The 15854-nt window shown below is 37.5% G+C and overlaps 1 long non-coding RNA gene across 1 annotated transcript in view; it reads right to left on the reverse strand.

The window, feature by feature from the left end:
• Positions 1 to 623: 623 nt before the first annotated feature.
• LOC139796712 (uncharacterized) overlaps positions 624 to 15854 on the reverse strand; it is a 29658-nt gene continuing 14427 nt past the window's right edge. The window contains exon 3 of the long non-coding RNA XR_011726114.1: positions 624 to 1248. This is a non-coding gene — a long non-coding RNA (uncharacterized lncRNA). The remainder of the gene's footprint in view (positions 1249 to 15854) is intronic.

Here is a 15854-nt window from a genome sequence, read left to right on the forward strand (position 1 = left end):
GGAAATAAACCAAGTTCTTTGTTTTACATTAACTTCATTCAACATCCCTATAAAATTCTAAGGGATTACATTTTTATAGCTGCTGAAAATCAGTAGCTTCATTTGTAACTAGAAGAGCTCTGGATTTCTGAAAATCACAGCCCTGCCTCTATTTGGCAATTCATGTATGGCTTAGAAGGAGGAATTGCCATGTTTTGATCTCATATTGGTTTCATTCCACCTGTCTCAAGAAAAGATTGACCAGTTCATTCAGATCAGAGGTTTTAATGCTCTCTCTGTTGCTATCTCTTATGACTTCATCATGTATCTTATACTGGCTCATACCAGCTACAATTAGCTGCTCTTTGAGTCAGGAGAAAACAGGAAAAAAACAACTTTCATCTTCATTTAAGTAAGATGCCAATTCCTGTCCTTACAAAGAATATGTGTTAATATTATCAAGGTTACGCAAAATGTTTGAAAATTGGAGTGCAAATAAAAAGAACAAAAATTCTTCAAAGCTATAATTTTTTCAAACTAATCCCATGTGGGGAACTTAAACTTTGTTAATTTGGGGCTAATTTCATTTGAGACTGACCTTTCAGTTTATACTTTTGAAAGAAATAATCTCACTGAGAGATATATTTTAATTTTTTTCAAGCTAGGTCAAGGTAACATCAGCTATAGTAATGAATGAAAAATGTAGGTAAAGTAATATGAAACTCAGATTCACATTATATGATGAGAAAATTATGATTCTTCAATATAAAATACTCTTAACATCAGTAAGAACTGTTCTTGTAAAATCTTGTATTATTAGTTTATAAGCTGCAAGCATCTAATATTAAAGGTGAATCCGAAAACCAGAGATGTCAAGTTTCATAGTGAAAACTGGTTTATCTTTTACTAACAATCTTAGCAATCTGCAGTGACCTGCCCTTGGAGTAGTGGTTTAACAATCTTTTTCCAAGCACTCTGTGGCTCTTCTTATATCTTTAATAGTTTACCTGATGGACTATGAAGAACTGCCAGATGACAGTTCTATTTCATTTTTGTCACTGCATGGCTCTCCATTTTTCTCACAGTCTTTTTCTCAAGGGCACAATTCTGTAAGTCATTGTGGCAATGTTGAAGATGGCTATTGCTCTTTCAGCTATTGTACCTTGATGGAGCATGTGCAACTCTCAGATGTGCTGAGATTCCAAGCCTTCAGTAAATAAAATCATGGGGAATTTTATATCCTCTCATTTCCTTCCCACCAAAGATAAACTGAAATGATGAGATATAGAAATAATGTTAGGAGATTGGTTCAAAACATAGTGTAAAACACTCTGTTTAATAATGAACCAAATGGTATCCCCTCATATAAACTAGGAAAATAGGCTTACTCATTAGAAATATCTATGCCTTTATCAACAGTGCATAGGGGGGAGCAAATAAAAAAAGAGGAGAAAGTGTCAAAGAAAGAAACCAGACTGATTAGACATTTCTGTCCAGTTCTAAAGAAGATCATACAACATTTCATAAAATTCCCTGCATGGCATATTATTTGTACAAAAAAACTACATTTAAAGTTATAGCATAGATTTGCAAATGTAAATAGAGAAGTTAAAGGTAGATGTGTCTGTTTATATAAGTGCATTTCCTTTTATTTGTGCAAATTAGTGGGTTTTGCTTTTCCAAATGGTTTCAGGTGTATATGTTCAGGAAACACATTTTGGTATTCTTTGTTACATATCTGTTTCCATTTTAACTGTTAGGTTAAGACTTGTCACATGGAGTCTCAAGCCTTGATAGCTAACTTCACGTCAACAGACTTTATAACCACTTGCATTGCAGTTTAACATGGTTTACTAAAAACAGCAATGAAAAAACCTCACTTATAACAATTGCAATGTGATTTATAGTACATTTGTCTAGGATTATTTCCTTATGATTATGCCTATGTCAGCCCCATGCTATTATTTGGCAGCAACCTTTATTTTAGGTTCAGTATAAGTGAGCCTCTTCCCTCCTGAAGAGACATCACAGGTTGCAGAGGTCCAGGCCCCCTCACTGTTTCACACTGGAGTATGAGAGAAAGAAAACCAAGTCCCTTATCACATATACATGTAGAATAGAAAGCACAGCAAGGAAGCACAGACCTTGGGACTGACACATTAAAGATTTCTCTTTGTGTCATCTATGAAATGTTCTTTGGAAATATTTTCCCGTGGTCTTTTGGATCTATGATGAAAAATATCAGTGAAGCATCTAGGGCAATATAAATCATTAAGAGCCATTGTTTCAGATAATATCCTTTATTTTTAGACCATCAAGACAAAAATATTATTTTTTGATACAGAAGTGTGGCATTTGATAAAGGCCTAGGCCTAGTTTGACTCTTAGGCAGATTATTTTGTGTCCCATTTTTTTTATAAATTAGACGCAAAACAAACCAAGTCATTTGTGTTTTCACTATAATTTAAAAGTTTTCTGGACAGCATGCTCATTTTGTTTGTCTGAGTATTTTTCTCCTCTCTGTTGACTGGTGTAGTACCAGAGACATGGCTTCTTTTGTGCGAATACCATCCTATCCTTGAAGTTATAGCACTGTCACAGTTTTCCAGATATCCTTTAATCTGTCTACTCATCCTAGAAAAAGAAGAGATCCTGGAAAGTTTTATAGATGTTCTATACTTAGAGGAGAAATGCTAGTCTATGTCTCATCATAGCCATTACATATTTTCCAATACATTTCCTATTACATTCATATATTCTTATTATTGTTCCTCAGTGAATATACTTTGGTTTCTGATGATTATATATTTATTGCATTTAAATGTTATTGTTTGCTTTATTTATACTTCTGTTTCAGTTGGATAATTTATTATGTATGTATATGCATATATGTATATACATATGGCATATATAGATGTACATACACATGTCCTTTACACATATATAAAACTCTTGACCATCTGGGCCAGAAATGTCATTCTGTAACCATTTCTAAGCAAGGCTCTGAATTCAGAGACAAACACCTTAGATCTTCAAGCTTATTTTTTAACATGAATAAAACTCCTGTATCAAATACAAATTCCTGGTAAAATAAAAGCAAACTATCACCTCTGTCTTCTATGTCAGAATTAAAAAATAGAAATTGTGTGTTGCTCTTCTATTTGAATCAGTTTTGATCTAAATGTGGCTAAAAGCCTTATAAATCTGCATCATCAGCTCTGTCTTGGCTTCTAACTTTCCTAAGGCTTTGGAATGTCCTGGGATTTAAGGTTTTGTTCTTTTGGAACAGTGAATAAGAAGTACTTGAGCATATCAAAAACCAGCTATAGGCAGCAAGACGATACAGGGAATGCATCCTTCTGCTTCTATAAACTACACTTATATGAGAACAGAGTCAAAAGTTGAGATGCAGTCCTTTTGGCCACAAGGGATTTCACCTGCAGTGAATGTACCAAAGGGCCAGGAAAATCAGAAATTGGCATCAAATCCTGTGGAAGAGGAGAGGGGCGAGTAAGGGCTGAATGCATTATGATATAAACACATTGCAAGGAGAGACATTCTCCAAAAAAAGACAAGAAATGTTGGGCAATAACGTGCTTCTTTGCCCAGCATCTGGGTAAATCTGCCACTGTGACGTTGTTTGTTGACAAGGTAGTTTATTATGCAGATTTAGAGTGGCTTTGCTCAAGCAAGAGCAGATCTCTTCAGGACCACACTCTCTTGTGCATCAGTCTACAAACGACATTGGGCCTGAAAGAATGCTTCTGATTTTGCTGGAAATCATGCTTCACAAGTTTCCATAATATATAACAGTCTCTGGATCTTGTATTTTCACTACAAAATTTAAATTGTGAAAATATTGCTTCTATTAAGCTTAAAAAAAAACGGGTGTGCAATAATCATGGCAGCTTTCAAGTGGTTTTTTTGGTTTTTGTTCCTAGACCATGGTAAGAATTGTGGAATTCACTTGTGTTTTCTCTTGCTTTGACACCAAAGGTTTTTGTAATATCTTTTAGTATTTTTATTATTATTATAAATCATGTAAAATTAGGTCACTAAAGACTGGAATGTAAATCTTTGAGTTCTTGAAATTTTTTGTTCATATGTAGTATGAACTTAACCATACACATCTGAGAAAGTCAGATACTTGATACAACTGTCTGGTTTGTAAACATCATCTGATCAAACTTAACATGAATGTAGGTTCTTCTTTTCAGGCTTGCACCTTGAAACTGGAGATAACTTGGGATTTCTGTGAATTTTTGTCTTTGCTGAGCTCATCTGTTCCACTGAGTGAATTAATATCACCATTTCTTTCTCAGAACTCCACAGAATCACACTAAAATCTAGACATGGGATATTCTCTGAAGCAAAAATCAAAACTCTGGTATAGGGAACACAGTCAAATAGAGATTAAAAATGTCCAGTTTGTATTGATTTTTGTACTTTTTCTGGAGGAATGAGGGAAGCAACAAGACTAAATGTTGAGAGTCTCTTTGATTTCTAATAGTATAAGTGCTTTCTGTAGTTCATAATTCATCTTCTCAGTGAAATAGACAATACTTTTTCTCCTATTTGTATAGTGCATGGAGCTCTCACTACTGACACCTTTAACTATGGCATCAGTGTCATTAACATTGTAATAGTTATTATCAAAAACACTTTAAAGGTCTTAAGTTTTATCTTCTCTGAGACTTTTTCTGATTTCGTTTCATATGCCCTGGTCTGCATTTTCACTAGGGCCCACAGATTTGATTTATACCTCATTTACATCTGTAGGAATTGGTTTGGATATGGACTCCTACTTGAAAATGTGAGCCTATATCATGCTAAAAATTTGTCTGTCCCTCTTTCTATAACCCTCACTGGATGTTACTAAGTACAGGAACCAAGCTGACACATTAATGCAGTAACATCATGGCAGACCACATCTACTACAGTATAAATTTATAGATTACAACTGTTTGTGTTCTAAGAATCTCTAGAGTCAGGGACTAGAACTGATTTTATGAACTTAGTTCAATCAGCTTGCCTAAATCTACTTTACCCCACTTTTATCTTCATCAAAACAAAAAAACCCTGCCTTGCCCAATTTTATGTTACAAGTGACATTCCATGGGAATGTATACAAGTCACCTTAAATGCCTGTTCAACAAAAGTGACAAACCAGACCAAAGAGAAAAAGCAAATTCAGAATTTAATCTCTGTTGTCTAATGTAGAAAAGGAATTTACTTTCAGTAAAGGAGGTTCAGAATAGGTATTAGGAACAATATTATCAAAATAGAATGTGTAACCTTGAAGGACATCAGTGTTCCTGTGACTGGACGTTTCCAAGAGCAAACCAGGCACGGATCTCTCAGGACCAACACAAGTTTAGCTCAATTTGCTATGGACAGTCTTGAGACTTCAGTGGTTACTTGATGTCCCCATGGCACACTGGTGTTACAAGGCTTACGGAGCTTCCTGTATGCTGGCAAATTTAGCTTTGTTACAACCATATTAAGTCAAATTTTCTGTTTGATTGTTTAGTACAATGTAGTGCAACAGCACCAAGTAGTTTACAATTTAGGTGTATAGCACAGAGGTGGCATAGTGAAAAGTGCCACAAAACATACTAGGAAACAAGAGATAATTTGAAAACATTCATGTCTTTTAAAAGCAGCTGTGTCCATTTTAATCACCTGCAAAACAAGACTGTTACATTTATCTGTGTCTTAGGACAAGTATCTGTATGATACTGAACAACTGCATAGGAAAATGAAATTATCTTGTACAGAATTCTATCACTTGAGGCCAACTTCCTTGTTCTGCATTAACATAACATCTTCTCAACAGAAATCATATATGAAAGGCTGCATTTTTAAAAATTAATGGCAATAAATCATAAAATAATTACTTTAATGAGTAATTAAAATCACAAGTCTTGGATGTTGAGACTACTCTCAGCAAGCATCCATAACCTCAGATGTGTGTCTGAAGGTTATGCAGAACAGAAAACTTAGGCAAAAGTCTTTTTGGGAGATTTCATGTACAACTTGCTTTACATTATTCTACAACTATTAAAATTTTTCTCTGCTTTTCCTAGCTTTGTACAAGTTCATATTTTAAAGCATTCATCTCTTTCTTTCATAGCCTGAGAAAGAGGCCTGATTCTTTCAAGAAGTCACAAAAATTAAAATAGTGTCAGAAAGAATAACAGCTAGGCATGTAAGCTATAATATGTCTACCTAACCATTTTGGTTTTTTTTAATGGCATGCCAAGCAGGTTCTAAAATAATATAACTTGACATGGAAGTAATTTGTCTTGTAAGATCCGTGCCAAATTACACCCAGTAAAGAGCCTTCCTTATGTTTTCCACAGGGAAAGAGAGGAGGGATTAAGTGACTGCTGTGATTAACTGATATGAAAGTTTAAAAGGAATTAAAGGATGATGGTGAGGTTTGTTTTTCATAGTCATCAATAAGAAATAGGTGATCAATTGCCCCGTTGTCGTTTTAGTGCAATCAGGAATGCTGTGGCTCACAAAACATGACATGTGACACCTGTCATTTTGATCTGCTGAGGCAGTTACATGAGAAAGAACAAGAAAGTATTAGCATAATATTTCCAATACATATTTGACTTTGGAAATTTACAGCTGAAGTATGTGGGTCATAGCTCACAGTCATTTGATTTCATAATGTTTTACATATCCCCAAGATATTTGGAAGTCATATACATTCCTTAAATCGGTCTTTTTAATATATTTGGCAGTTTAAAATCTGCTGTGGATGTGGCAACATTTAACATGTGCAATGTGAAAATACATATTCATAATACAAAATCTAAAGTATTATAATTTCTGTTTATTCATGTCTGTGAGAACATGGCAGGTGAAAGATGGGTAGAGGAGGTTAAGTGATGTTCTTGTAGATTTGCTGTGATGTGTAAGATAAAAGAGATCCATTAAATTATATATCTTATTTATGGAGAAGAAGTAGCCCCTATGGATTGTCAAATACCATATGAAATACCACTAAGAATAGTAATGTGTTTTCACTAAGAGTTCCATTGTTTGCCTGGAACCAAGCAGTAAAACAGATATTCAAAAGATTTAATCTATCTATTTATTTTTAATCCATTTTCTAATTTTTTAAAAATAAATAAAATAGTACTTCTTTATTACATTCCATGATTTAAATAAATTAAAGATAACAACACATGCAAAATCAATTTTTGTCCACTTGTCAGTTTGGAGCCAAGACATTAAAATACCTTTTGGATTATGAATTCATTTCATTCATTATAGAAGACAACTTTTAATTTATATCTTCCTCTTTGGATCTTTGCATCTAGGTATTTTACTGTAAAATTATAATTTTTGTTGCTAGGGTGCCCTTGCTTTAGACTGTGCCCTCATGGTGTGCTCTCATGGTGTGATTTAGCTTTAATTTCAGTGTCAGGTCTGATGATGAGTTCTCCACTGCCCTTACATGATTCTCTCTTGCTGATCCTCTTCTGACACCCACCCACCCAGCACCATCTTAGATTTGTACCTAATTCTTCTGTTATTTCAGTTATTTACATATATGGTACCTGTACACTCTCTAGGACTAAGATTTCTGGTGGAGATCCTCTTAATTTCCTCCTTGTTCTTTGTCATGTTTAAGAGCTTTACCTTTGGAAATATCTTGTGACTTTGGGTTTTTTTACAAGACGTTAGAAAAAAAAAAATAATTCCAATAGGTCTTTAATCCCACTTTCTTGCTGCTCTGGAGAACAACATTTTGTGACATGCTCTTTGAGTGAATGATTTCCTGAAAGAAGAGTATATATAGGTAAATAATTCATTCATATTACTGATCAGACTATTCCCCATTGGGGAAAAAAAAAAGAAGACAAAATAATAGTATGCTAATACATCCAACTGTTCAACATTACTTTATTATATTTCTTGTTTTCTGTTTAACTTCTTTAAATCCTTTTTGTGTACTTTGGATCCAAGGGGAAAAAAACCCCAAAAACTAATAAAATACTTGAAATGATTATTTATGTAAAATCTTTGTCAGGAAATCAGCTACAGCTGTGAAAAAGCCTTCCTTGAGCGTCACCAAAAGAAATAACAAATTTGCTTTGTTTACCTGCACATTTCCTGCTTGAAAACATATATATATCTTTTCTTCTCCATTTGCAATTTTATATATCTGTATCAAATGCTGGCATAGTGAATAGACCCGCAGAGTCACATGAGATGGTTGAACTACCTGGGTACCATTCTGTAACTGCTCTATGCAAAGGCTGCAAGAATTGTAGTGTCATAAACCTCATAGAAAAAAAACTTAGCTGGTTGTTAGAGACATTGCTTGCACAAGCAGCTTGCTTTTCTAACCTAACTGGAAACAAGATGATAAACACAATGGTGAACTGTTAAAACCTTCCAAGTAGGAACTCTAAGCAGAAAATCTCAGTTGAAACTCAAAAATTAATGCTGTTCAGGTAGTGGGGTATTCCCACTGAGACATTCATTTACTTTAACAAAAAATAAAGTGGAACTGGAAGGCTATTTTTCTCCCTCCTCTGCATTTAAAGCCTTCCAATAATATTTCTGTTTCACCACTACTTGGAAGTTTCATTGCATGCATGGCATCTGCTGGCAAGTTGGAATGAAACTCTGAGACACTAGAAGAGACCCAAGCCTTCTTTAGTGTCTGAAACCAAACTCCAAATGCCTGAGCAAACATCCCATTGTACACAGAGGGTCCCTGGTGAGAAACCCGGCTCCAGTAGAGAGTCCTTCCCACTGCAAGGCTTTGTGGGGAAATTTATGAGCCTGTCATTCTGTCAGTTGAAAGGGTTTCCGGTTTTGGCCTAATGCTGTGAGTTTAATATCTAAAGTTTTGGAAGGGAAGTGATTTGTTTCATTTCGCTTAGGCCTTTATGTGGCTGAATTATATTTCAGTAATCCCCAGTATCCATAGCTACAGTACTTTCCCACTGACACAGCAACGCTTCCTGATAAAGTTTCCCCATAACTCAGCCAGCAAGCTTGTCTTAACTTCAGCTCCTGTTTCTCCAGTTAAAGCTAATTACACTTACACAGCACCCGGTCTTTCCCCTTCCTCCTTTTCTTGGGGTGCACAATTGCCAACAAGATCTGTATCTGCCAGGAAAAAAATATCCTGAAAGTTGGTGCCAATTAACAAAACAAATACGCTGTAACTTAATGAGTACCCGGCAGATCAAACCTGATCTTTCTCAACAGAAAGGTGGTGGAGGAGTAAATAAAGGGCAGCACTTAGCTCCTGGCAGAAGGGGGGGGCATATTGTTTTACCAGGGACTGCATTTCTGCTTCACTTTACTGAGTAAAACCCTGCACTTTCTCCCCTTCAGACCCTGCCCACAGTGCCTAATTAATTCACATCAATTTTGAAAGAATACATGATTAGCTGTCCTAAGGCTAAGCAGTAGCATATTGAGTCACACGCTAGAAGGCCTTGTTTGGGCACTGGCTCAGGATGGCAGGATCCATGCCAACATAAGAAGCTAAATTGGTTGCAGGGCAGGGGGTGGGGGGCTTGCCAACTAACTGCCTCGCCTCATGGCACCATCTGCCAATTCCTAGACTGATGTTGGCATCAGATCTGAAAGAGCCACTTATCCACTTGTACAGCTATAGGCCACAAGAGTGAAAGGAGAAACGTTTGAAAATAAGGAGGAAGTTGACTAAAAGCGCATCTTGTCTAGCACAATGCCTGTCAGGTTACTGTCTACAGTCATCATCTACAATCATCAGAGATGGGTATTTCCTAAGAAATGAAGAAGTGAATCCATCGTTACCGTATCAAATTGCAAAGACCCTAAGTATTAATGCCCTCGGATGTAAAGTTACCTGTTTCAGACATATTATTGCACACAATACTAAAATTCTTCAAATCTCGCCCTATTCAAGGTAGCTTTTAAAATCTAAAATTAATTATTTGCTGATACAGCCTACTTTGGGACTTCAAAAGTAGTCACAAATGTAGAAAGGCTTACTTAAAAGAGCGTGAATTAATTTAAATTTATTTCAGAGGGAGCTTGCATAAGAACCAGAGATTTCATGTGGGGTATTGTGTGTCTGGTAGGCTGGAGGAAAGGGAAGACAACCATAGGGACCTTGACAGGGTTAAGAGGTGGGCCCATACCAATCTCATGAAGTTCAACAAGTACAAATGCCTTGCACGTGGGTCAGGGCGATCCCAAGCACAAATATAGGCTGGGCAGAGAATAGATTAGAGAACATCCCTGAGGAGATGGACTGGGGAGTGTTGATTGATGGGAAGCTCAATGTGAGCCGTCAGTGAGCATTTGCAGCCCTGAAAGCCAACACTTTCCTGGGCTGCAATAAAAAAAGCAGGGACAGCAGGTCGAGGGGGCTGCTTCTCTGCCTCTATTACACTCTCATAAGAACCCACCTGGAGTACTGTGTCCAGTTCTTGAGGACCCAATGCAAGGACATGGACTTGTTGGAGCGAGGGCTGGAGCACCTCTCCTATGAGGAGATGCTGTGAGATTTGGGGTTGTTCAGCCTGAAAAGGCTCCAGGGAGACCTTATAGCCTTCCAGTATCTAAAAGGGGCCTAAAGAAAAGCTGTAGAATGCATGCAGTGATAGAACCATAAAATCATAGAATGGTAGGGGTTGGAAGAGACCTCTGGAGCTCTTCAAGGTCATACCCCCTGCCAAAGCAAGATCACCTGGGGCAAGTAACAGAGAAACACAACCAGGTGGGTCTTGAAAGTCTCTAGTGAAACAGGGTAGATGGAATGAAGGATAATGGTTTTAAACTGGAAGACTGTAGATTTATAATAATTATTACATAGAAATTCTATTATGTGAGAGTGGTGAAACACTGGAATGGGTTGCCCAGGGAGGTTATGGATGCCCCCTTCCTGAAAGTGTTCAAGACCAGGTTGGATGGGGCTTTGTTCTCAGTATCTCTACCTTTTTTCCCCCTGGGGCACAGGGGTACAGGGAGTGGGGTTACAGTCAGGACATCACAGGTTGTTCCCTGCTGTTCCTTCCTCTTCAGGGAGAAGGATTCCTCACAGTTTTTCCCTACTCCAACTTGGGGTCCCTCCCACGGGAGAAAGTCCTTCACGAATCCCTCCAACGTGAGTCCCTCCCGCCAGGCACAGCTCCTCAGGAGCAAACTGCTCCAGCGTGGGCAGCACAGAGCCACGGGCTGCTTGGGGAACAGCCCCCTCCACAGCAGCAGTTCCACAACATCTGCTCCACCATGGTCCTTCAGGGTCTGATCCACTGTGATTCTCCATGGGTGCAGGGGACAGGCTGCCATCTCACCATGGGATGGAGAGAAAAATCTCTTCAGGCACCTTCTCTCTCTCCTTCCTCACTGGCCTTGGTCTCTCTGCTCCGGCACTGCTCTCCTCCGGTGTTGTGCTCTCTCTCCACTTGTTGCTTTCTCTCCTTCTCCCTTTTCCTCTGCCCTGCTCATCATCACCTCGTATCTCCCCTTCTTGAATGTGTTAATCACAAAGAAAAATGTTTTGTTCACTGATGGCTTAAGGCAGGGCCAGGCACCTTGGGGCAGGGAGAGCTGTGCAGAAGCTGCTGACATGAGTCAGCCCTGGGAGAGAGGAGACCCCTTCCCTACTACTGAAACGGGCACCGCATCAAGAAGGGCCTGCCCCAATTCAGCATTATGTCAACAGGATCCTAGCACCTTGCACATGGCCAGCTATCCATCTAACAAGAAAATGAACCTAAGCTTCATGGATGCCCATCTCTGTGCAATGATTTGTATCTCAGTTTCAATTGAAACCCATAGTGATGAGAGAACAAAGTTGATTCTAAATGCCAGGTTGTCTAGCATAAAGAGGAAAAGGTACACACAGAGATAAAATTAGTAACTGACACATTGTTTAGATGCTCCTTTTTTTTCTAAACATGGTTCTTACTCTGACTTCATCTACACAGGTTTTAATGGGTTTGTCCTAGAAATCTAACATACCCCCTTTCCCTTTGTAGCCCATATGGAATAATGTCAGCAGATGAGAAGAAAGTCTGCAGAAGCCTAAAATAATGTAACACCAGAGAAAACATATCTGTTTGCAATTTCTTATTGTAGAAAGTCAGCAAGAGTTCTGTTTGTCTTAGTCTTTTTTTTTTTTTTTTTTTTTTTTTTTTGAACACTGTGCAAGATCCATTTGGGTATGTAGATATAGTAGCTTGAAATCAGTGAATCCTATTGGTTAAAAATAGTTCTCCAAAGAACTATGAAACCAAACATGAAAGCGATGGCACGTCCCATTTCCTTCTTTCCTGAAGAAGGCTATGGATTTATACAGTTGTTTTTCTTAGTTTTGAATACTGAAATGCCCTGGTTGCAGTCTCAGGTTGTTCATGGACAGATAAGCTCCAAAACTCCCTTAGAGTGAGTACTGGCAGGACTGCTTAACAGTGGCAAACCCAGTCACTCGAGGATACTGCCAAGAAAAAGGAAGCAAACTTTCCCTCCCATGGAGACACTGCAGGAGTTTCTGCACCAGTCCATGATAGCAGGCTCTACTACTTGTATTTCTAGTTGACACCTTACTCATAAATTGGCCCCCAGAAATCGTGGGTAACTGTCTTTAATTAAAGCAACCTTGAGCAAAGTGCCTTAGGCTGCTCCAGTTTCCACCCTGACTGATCTGGCACAAGGAAAGTCCTAAGACTACAGAAAAACAAAACCACCCTTGTACTATTCCCACCCTGCAGTGAGCGCTGAAATAAGCACTCAAAACTCAGTGAAGGGTTTTGGAAACCAGATAGATAAACAGACCTCCAGACCTGTATTTCATGCTCGTTTTGCTTCCCCTAATGGTTTTTATACGTGACAATTTAAACGCAAAATCAGAAAAAAGTCTAAATACCTTGGACACTTGAGGTCTGCTGTCCCACAGTTTTTTTGTTGTATTTTGTGTATGTTCTGTCGTGAGTACCCACCCTGTATTTTTTCTGTGTTTCACACTATACTTTACCTGCACATATTTACTATGCTGGTTAGAGCTCATAGGCAACTGCAGTGACCTAGGAGGATTAACGTCTTCTTTCCAGGGTATTACATTAGACCTATTAAATTATTTTCAAAAGACATTCAAAAATGATATAGATCAGGGTGGGAAAAGGAATGCAGCCTCTTTAATATTAAATGATATGTATTAATATTTAATGGAGTAAAAGATACATCTTGGTTTATGCTGCTGCTTACAGGAAAATGGGTGATGTTAATCTGCACTGAGTTACCTAGAGAATATTAAAAGTGTTGAAAAGTACAGAACTAAAATGTGGTGAAATATCATTACCCGAATTTGTCGTGTTGGAGATTGTGTTGTTGCTGAATCTTGTAGAATGAATAGAATTTTTCTTAGATTTATAAAGAAGTTTGGAGGAGCCAATCTCTGAGTTTGGGTAAAAGTCATTGTCACTGAGGTGACAGGAACAAAATAATAAGATGCATGGGGTTTATTTGAGGGCATGAGAAAGTTATTTAGGTGCCAGTTCTTAAAATTGAGAGCTAGCAACTTTTTCTAATGGAAGTATTTGTTCCACAAACACTAGCAGAATAAATGCTAGAGAGAAAACAGAAATGTGGACACAGATTATGGTGCAATGAAAGTGCAAACGTGACCCGAGAAGACCAAGAAGAAGCTTGGTGTAAGTAGTCACAAAGCACCTTTCACACAGCTCTGCTGCACCTACCCATTGGAGCACATATGTTCCTTCAGCTGAGGGTCTCAGAACAGTGGGTTAGTTTACATACCAGATGTATGCAATTGGTAGGCACCACGGGGTTGCGTTAAGGTTATTGCATCTGCCCTAATTCGGAATTCCCTTCTATTTGTACATTTCTGTCGGACAGTAATGTTATTTTAACAGCTTTTGTGTTAAATTTCACATGTTTTTTTAAACAACATTATAGCTTCCTTTATTTTCTTTTTATTAATTTTGACCTTGTAATAGGGTCTCTGGAGATTTAAAATTGAAACACATTGTGGAATGATGACTGTTAGAAGTTCCATAGTCCCAGGAATGGTTATCAGCAAAACCCTGTGCTGTCTGACAGCTGTATATTTAACTGAATATTTAGTACTGTGCACTTGTGATCTGTGGACTATTTACAGATGGACTCTTGGAAGTATTCTTTTGTTCTAAATCTCTATCATGAATAATTTGTCTATGACTGCTCAGTAACATGAAAACAAGCAGTTTGGGGTTACTGTTTATATCTATTTTGTACTTAATGAAAACCTCACAATCAAGTTGGATATGCTGTAATTCTTGCATTCAAATTAGATATTTTGCAAGAACATTAAAAATTTGTATTCTACCACTGTTTTCAAGACCTAAGTAAAATATTAATGCCAAATATTCTTATGTGGTGCTTAAGGACAAAACACCTGAGATACAGACAACACCAAAATGTAGTTTTGCAAAACCTTCATAACACTGTGAAGGAATTTTGCACTATTTCTCTTAATTTGTAATACATGTAAAGAGAACTGAATGGTCTGGAAAAAGAGTTTAATGGTCTCCAAATTATACACAAATATTCTGCTAATAATATATATGCTACTATGCTGAATTTTATTTTTTATCCATGGTATGTTATCTACCACCACAGGAGACAAGTAGTGCCCTAATAAGCACATTGCAAGGTGAAGTACACTTCAGAAAATAACTTACAGCAGTTACTGGAACAGTTTAAGCATTGGTTTACCTCGAACTTCCTAGTGCCAGGATTAATAATGTCTGGCTATTGCATCAATATGGTGAAAGCAACAGGAGATGGCAAGTGCATTCACATAACACATTTCAAGTATAGCTTAAACTCTTTTGTGAATACCTTTTATGGTAGGCAAACAGTGGAAAATTTTATCTTTGCACTGAAAAGCTGTGGTTACTTCACCTTCCTTCCAAAGAGAGTGAACTCTTGCAAAGTTTAATGCAGGCCAGTAGTGTATTTTTTAAAAGGAAAAGTAAGAAATAGTCACACAGTGAAATTCCATAGCTTGTGATGACAAGCTAGAAAGCTACTGGAGTTGGGAAATAACAGTGCAGGTGAAAAACACCCTTGGGGACATACCACAGCATATGTGATTGTAAAAAGTACTGGGACTTTGCTGCTAATCAGGTCATCTGTTCTTTTGAGATTGCAATCTATGCAAAAGAGTCTTTCCCACATGGCACAGTTTCTCACATTCAAACCTGAAGGAAATTAGGTAGGAGCTTCATTATTTCAATTATAGCTGCATATACAATGCATATAAGTATCACTGATAGACCTAGAAATTTTATATTAATCCAGACATTATGGAAATTTATATCAAAAGCACAAGGCACTTATCTAGGATCTAACTTCTCATTTTCTGTGAAATCTGGCATCAAAAGCCAGCTTTTGCTTAGGCTAAGCAACCGTTCCTGAATGTGCGAAGAATATCTGAGAAAATCAACGAGAAATATATTGTAAGTTTAAATTGAGAGGTCTTTAACGTGGAGAAGCAAAAAAATCCCCAAACTTAGCATTCAAAGTCTATTGCAGTAATCCTGTAAAATGCTGGATCCTCCAAAGTTTAAGCATATGTCCAAAAGGCAGCAATGTTTGCATCTGATTTCATTCACAAACAGCTACTAAAGTCAGCCTGTAGGAGAGGACAAAGTCATTCTGAATTTGTCAGCTAAAGGCAGGCAGAGTTGAACTGCTCTGAAGCAAACGAAGTTTAGCAAAGTAAAGCACACAATAAGGATGAAGGGAAAATATTCTAAACTTGTAAAAATGAGCTGGCTCTTTAAATTTCTACAAATTCTGCAACTTTGGCAAGTCCTCCTCCCATACAGACTGGACTCTTG

This window comes from Heliangelus exortis, chromosome 5, assembly GCF_036169615.1.
Source record: "Heliangelus exortis chromosome 5, bHelExo1.hap1, whole genome shotgun sequence".
NCBI lineage: Eukaryota > Metazoa > Chordata > Aves > Apodiformes > Trochilidae > Heliangelus > Heliangelus exortis.